The sequence below is a fragment of the Bison bison genome, unplaced genomic scaffold (genome assembly GCF_000754665.1).
Source record: "Bison bison bison isolate TAMUID 2011002044 unplaced genomic scaffold, Bison_UMD1.0 scf7180017864308, whole genome shotgun sequence".
In the NCBI taxonomy this organism is placed as follows: Eukaryota; Metazoa; Chordata; class Mammalia; order Artiodactyla; family Bovidae; genus Bison; species Bison bison.
In genome coordinates this window covers 280,759-287,958 of record NW_011494880.1, presented here as the reverse complement: position 1 = coordinate 287,958, position 7,200 = coordinate 280,759, and positions in this window count along the sequence as shown.

Sequence of the window (7,200 nt, the reverse complement as noted above, 5' to 3'; positions counted from 1 at the left end):
CAAAGAAGCCTGCTTACAGTTTTGTAGTTAATGTCTCTCTGGGGCTGCGATTACCCGCTTCTGGCTCTGGCTGCCTGTCACTGGAGGGGGATGGTCTGCAGCCGGCTATCTCTGTTCAGTCCTTTGTTCCGTGCGCAGGCCCAGCGGTATCTTAGGTTAGTGCTGGCTTTTCGCGTGGTAGATATCCCACAGTCTGGTTTGCTAGCCCAAATTATTTCACTCAGATAGCACTCAGGGTATTCAGGCCAGATCCTTACTCTAAGCGATGCAGCCAGTACCACGCCTCCCTGCCCAGCCCCCGCTTGCTAGTGGCATGTGCAGGCATTTGCGCTGCTTCTCTGCTGGGGGAGTTACCGTAGGGCTCACAATCTGAGGGGTTTAATTGTTTATTTATTTTTCCTCCCTGTTATGTTGCCCTCTGTGCTTCCAAGGCTCAGCACAGATTTGGCAGTGAGAAGGTTTCCTGGTGTTTGAAAACTTCTCTCTTTTTAAGACTCCCTTCCCGGGATGGAACTCCATCCCTCCCTCTTTTGTCTCTTTTTTTGTCTTTTATATTTTTTCCTACCTCCTTTCAAAGACTTGGGCTGCTTCTCTGGGTGCCTGATGTCCTCTGCTCGCATTCAGAAGTTGTTTTGTGGAATTTATTTGGCGTTTAAATGTTCTTTTGATGAATTTGTGGGGGAGAAAGGGTTCTCCCCATTCTACTCCTCTGCCATCTTAGCTCCTCCTCCCAATAACTTATTTATTTAACCATAGTTGCTGCATGCAGGATTTTTTTTTTTAAGTTGTGACATGCAGGATCTTTAGTTGCAGCATGTGAACTCTTTAGTTGCTGCAGCATGTGAGATCTAGTTCCCTGACCAGGGATCAAACCCAAGCCCCTTGCTTTGGGAGTATGGAGTCTTAGCCACTGGACCACCTCACTTGCCCATTCATAATGTGACTCAATCAATCTAATTGCTTCCAAATAATCAGATAAACAATTCTAAACTTCTCAGCTAGGGTAGGAGTGGATGAGTATAAATTTGGGGAAAAAGTGGCAGAGTCAGATCTATCCTAGAAAAATATAAATAAGTCCCTTTATTTAAAATCTTCTTTAAAAATGTAAGATCAGTCTGAGTTTTCTCAAAAAAAATTTTTTTTTTTTTGGGAACTACAGGTCAGGTTCTTTCTTGATCTGAATTCCTTCCAAACATCCTACACAGAATGTTATTTTAGAATTGGCCTGGCATGTATTACATAGCAATTTGTCTTTAAAATGTATATATTCCAGTAATTTCAGATTCTCTGGGATTTTACTCTATGGATTTGGATGCATAATCAGGCTTTAGTTAGATTTATGATGTTTTACAGATTTTTTAGATGTTTATAGATGTTTACAAGGCTATGGTTTTTCCAGTGGTCATGTATGGATGTGAGAGTTGGACTGTGAAGAAAGCTGAGTGCCAAAGAATTTATGCTTTTGAACTGTGGTGTTGGAGAAGACTCTTGAGAGTCCCTTGAACTGCAAGGAGATCCAATTAGTCCATTCTAAAGGAAATCAGTGCTGGGTGTTCTTTGGAAGGAATGATGTTAAAGCTGAAACTCCAGTACTTTGGCCACTTCATCCGAAGAGTTGACTCATTGAAAAAAACTGATGCTAGGAGGGATTGGGGGCTGGAGGAGAAGGGGATGACAGAGGATGAGACGGCTGGATGGCATCACTGACTCGATGGACGTGAGTCTGAGTGAACTCCAGGAGTTGGTGATGGACAGGGAAGCCTGGCGTGCTGCGATTTATGGGGTTGCAAAGAGTTGGACACGACTGAGCGACTGAACTGAACTGATGATGTTTTATAGATTATAAATTAAGATTATATCATCTAAGAGAACATCCTTATAATTTTCACATTTTCTCTAATAATGATAAACTGACTATAATATGGATGCTCCTTCTTGTGATGATGTGAATAATAACATTATTATTTCTGTCATTCCTATGGGCTTCTTTATTTCTATATCACAACTACTGACTAGACCCTCAGGGACAAAACACATTAGATGCAGGTCAATGATTTCTGTCTATGATGTACTAGGAAATGGGTTTTCCCACTACTATATAATAAAATGTTAGTTATATTGCTTCTCTAAGAAGAATTAATTGTTTTCTTACTCCCAAGCCATTGGCAATATATTATTGAGTTCACAACATAGAAGGACATAAATTGCCTGAGAAATATCTTATGGGCAGGACATATAAGCAAGTCTCTGCAATATGTACTCCAAAAAACATAACAAGGATCATAGTAAAAATAAATAAATAAATAAACTGGCTTAGAGAATACCTAAATCAAAAAAAGCAAGCTGTTAATATAAATATTGACATTAAATTTGTTGCCAGTGAATGCTGAAAAGGAAATGAAAAGCATATGATTAGAAACTGGATGAAAGGTAAATCTTGTCATATAGTATCAGAAAGCTTAAAGAAAGTGTGTACTATGACTACATGTAATGAAGGATTTGTAAGTGACAAGCTTGTACATCTAGCTGAGATTTCCAAACAAAGCTTCAAGATACTGACTGATTTCTTTTGCTGTTTATAGTAAAATGTGACAGTAGAGACATTAAAGTGATGAAAGAAGTGTTAAACAAAAAGTAACCTGGACTTGATGACTTGTGAAATTCAGTCTGTCCAGATTGCTAAGGAAACTAGTATTAAGAGATTGACTGTAAAACAAAACAAAAATGCTCTGAAGAAAAAGCCAAGTGTGTGGCTATCAAATTTTTTGCTAATACTTCAGAAAGATCAAAGATCAGAGTATTCAGTCACACAAAAGACTCTTTGGAGACACTAAAGGTGTGAATCATTCAAACCAGAGGGAGTGGTGGAAGTTACACTTTATCCCCATTTCCTCCTCCTTTGAAGCACAGTGTCTATAGTGTTATGCTAGATCTGAAATCATTATATTTGGGGAGCAGATAACTTGTTCCTTAGACTCAAAGGGATTATGCTCTAAAATGGATCATATTCAGAGCTTCTCCCATACCTGACTGAGATGATATAAAGGATGAGATTTAGGATTTTGAGATCATACTGTAATGTGTTGAGACTTTTACAAACTAAAGGATGAGGTGTATATATTTTACATATGTGATGAATATGAAACTCTGGGGCCCAGAGGATAGACTGTGGTTAGCAGAATAATGACCAATAAAGACATCTAACCCCTAATCCCCAGACTGTGAAAATGCCAACACACATGGTGAATTTTAGTGAACTTTGTAGATGCTATTATAATTAAAAACTTTGAGATGAAGAGAATAGCTTGCATTATCCAGGTCTAGCCAATCTAGTCATATCCAAATTTTCTTAAAGGCAGAAAACTTTATCTAGGTTCAGAGAACCAGAAACATAGCAAGATGAAAAGAAATGAATCTGCTGATGCTGAGTTTGGAATGGAGGAAGGGGTTGGAAAGCAGGAACTACGGGAGAAATGCACCAGGGAATGCAGGCAGCCTCCTGAATCTGAGAAAGGAAAAGAAACAGATTCTTCCCCTAAGCCTCCAGAAAGACATGCTTAGCTGTGCCAGCACCTGGAGTTTAGTCCATCAGACTTCTGATCTAAGAAGTAAATTTGTAAAGTTTAAAGCTCTGAGTGCGTAGTAAGTTGTTACACCAGTAATTTTAAAAAAAAGAACTAATAAACTAATACAAAGTTAAATTCTATGATTCTTTCTTTCCTATCGTGGAAGGAAAATATTTCTTTATATTAACAGGTTCTATAGAGACATGGTGATAAGAAACAGAACACCTTATAACCCAATACTCATTTTGTAAATGGATCACTGGAATGATCTTCTTGTTATAGCTCATAGACACAAATACTGAAAGCTAAAATAAAATCAATCTGAGAAATAATAATTCAACAAGAAATCATTTGATTTGCAACTCAAACACTGACTCCAAGCAGGGTTTTATCCCTGGGTCAGGAAGATTCCCTGGAGGAGGGAATGGCAAGCCACTCCAGTACTCTTGTCTGGAGAATTCCATAGACAGAGGAGCCTGGTGGGCCACAGTCCATGGGGTCACAGAGAGTTGGACATGGCTGAGTAACTAGCACTTTAAATTTCACGTTTTTTCAAGTGCTAATTACCTCTCCTCTGGAAATTTTAAGACTTTCCAGATTAGCCAGCCCCCTTTTTGTAGGGTTCTTTCATCTCATATCTACATTCTCACAACCTGCCATAAGAAATTTTCAGAAATGAAATAAGGAAATATCTCGCCAGGACTTGAAACTTTCCAAGGCTCCTCACAGCTTACAGAGCAAATATTTATATAACCACAGTAAATTTCTTCTCATACTCTGAGGAAAATGTGTTCCTTCAGGCTTTCATGATTTTTCACATTGCTCTCTAAACCTAGATTCCCTGTACATACCTTTTATACTTGACAAAACAATAGTCAGTACTCTCTGCACCAACACCACTTTGTGAATATCACTTCTTTATTCTCCCAGGGAGATTTGTTCTGTGTTCTAAAGAGACTTACAAGAGGCTTCATAACCAAAATTGTCATGACTAAAAGTAATGCCTCCATCATGGACACGGAGATCCATTTCCCTTTCCTTTTCTAGATTTTCAAATCTATATTTTTCCTTTATCTCTTTTCTCAGTGCCCAAGATATCAAAGCTTATATCACTCGCAGAATGAATGTTTTGCTTAGAACCTATATCCAAATCCTTCTTAAGAGAGATTCTCATCTAATTTCAGGTCAATAGATTATTTACATTACATGCATCTTCCCCTTCCTGCTTCTAATTTGATAGGAATTTCTGGTAAGATTTTTTTAATATTGTATATCTCAATTACAAAAGTAAGATACAAAATGAAGTTCAGAAGAAGGTACTTAGGGAAGAAATTCTTTCGAAGAGTAAGTTTTGAGAAGTGCTGAAGAAGTTAGAGGAATAGAAGGAAGGACACAAATGTTCAGAAAAGGAAATGATCATAATTCAGAAGCAATATTCTCAAAGGAAAGTGACTAAAGCTATACTAAACTGACTGAAGTTATACTCAAAGGATGCTCATGTTCATATAAAGAGGAAAAAAGGAAGGAATAACTTCACTCAAAAGAACAAAAGTGAGCTAAATGAAATGGAGCTAATAAAATAGATGTAAAAATATGCAGAAAGAAATGCTTGGAATGCTCAAATAAATCAGAATGTATCTGTGTTGACACATGCTGCTTTCTTATCTGCAAATTTCCTACATCCTAGGTAATTTCCTCTTATCCTAGAGCCAGAGCATTTACAGTGATTCTGGGATTTATTGTACACAGAAGCACAAAATCATGTATGCTTTTAAATATTTGCTTTCCAAAGCCTCTGAACTGGAGATTAGCTTGCAGAGAAATTGCTAAGGCAGACTCTTGGAAAGAATCTTTAGCTCATAGTCATTGTGACCTTACCAAGTGGCAGTTATATTTTAACTACTTAATTGATTCTGTCCTGGATATAAAGGAGAGCTACCTCTGAAGTTAAGGAAGCTTATGAAGAAGGTTTGGATTTTATCAAGATGTCTAAGAGATGGGCTTTTCTTGTGCTTTCTTTTTATTTCAGCTGTGACTTCTGTGAAAAGGTTCTGGTATAGCCAATGGAATAGAGTGACTGGATCAATTTAAAACAATTTTGGATGAACTTGCTCAGAGGGATCATGAAGTGACTGTGCTAGCATCTTCAGCTTCCATCCTGGTGAATCCCAGTAAACCATCTACCCTTAAATTTGTGTCTTATCCTACATCCTTCACTAAGAATGAGCCTGATTTGTGTTTCATGAAATAGATCAAGATATGGGCATATGAATTACTAGAGAGTACATTGTGGGTATATGATTTAAAGATGCAAAAAACATATCACAAATATTCTGATACTGTTCAAAAGCTCTGTGCAGATGCAGTTTTAAACAAAAAAACTTATGAAAAAACTGAGAGAGTCCAGATGTGATGTTATTCTTAGAGATGCAATTTATCCTTGTGTCGTGCTGCTGACTAAACTACCTACCCTACCTTTGGTCCACAGTCTTCGATTTACCACTGGCAATACGTATGAAAAACTCTGTGGAGGGCTTATATGACCTCCTTCCTACATACCTATTATCATAGTTTAAATAAGTGACAAAATGATATTTATGGAGAGAGTGGCAAATATAGTTTATGATCTATATTTTCACTCTTCACTTGAGACTTTTAACAAGAAGAAGTGGGATAAATTTTGCAGTGAAGTATTAAGTAAGCCTGGTTTATTACATTTTCCCTCCAGTAGATGAAAAGAAATCTTATCTTCTTTGTGTGGGTTAGGGTGGTATAATTTGTATTTTCTTATGTTTAGTGTCAAAATGGAAATATAACAACTTCTTAGTCAAAAGGTATCAACTATTTAGGAGAATGTGCAAAGTAGTCTAGAACTCTGTGACATTGGAAATGTTCCTCTATTTGACAGTAATAGTCCCATATGTTAATATTCTTGAGGCTTATTTATTTTGAAAGCTATGTATGCATTGCACTTTTCATAAATTATAATGTCTTTTATTTATTGCTGTAAAAGCAACTATCCTAAAACTCACAGTTTAAAAGAGAAACCATGCGGTTTGCTCATGACCCTATGAATCAGAAATTTGGGCTGGGCTTAGGAAAATGTCTCTTCAATGGGTTTTGCCTGGGCTTAATCTTTATGCTACTGTTAGTTACCAGGCTTGGAAGAGGTGGAACAGTCCAAGAAAGTGTTACTCACATGGCTGGGGTTTGGCAAATTAGCAGGATACTTTGATTGTTTCCTCCAGGTGACCTCTCCAACAGAAAACCCTGGACCTTTTTAGATGGTAGCAGAATTCTAGAATAGGTTGTATGAAAGTTTTAGGTCTAGACTTGAAAGTCACACAAAATGACTTCTGCTACCTTCTATTAGTAAAACAGGTCAGGAGGCAAACCCAAATTCAAAGGGTGAAGAAATAGCCTCCACCTCTTAATAGGAAGAGTTACAAAGAGTAATAGCCATTTTAAATATGCTATAGTAAGAAACTTCATTAAGTATCTTTAAAATCAAATGAAGGTTAGCCATGAGGAAATATTTTTTTAAACCTGGATCAGTAAAATATATATATATATATATATATATATATATATATATATATATATATATATATATATATATACACACACACAAAAA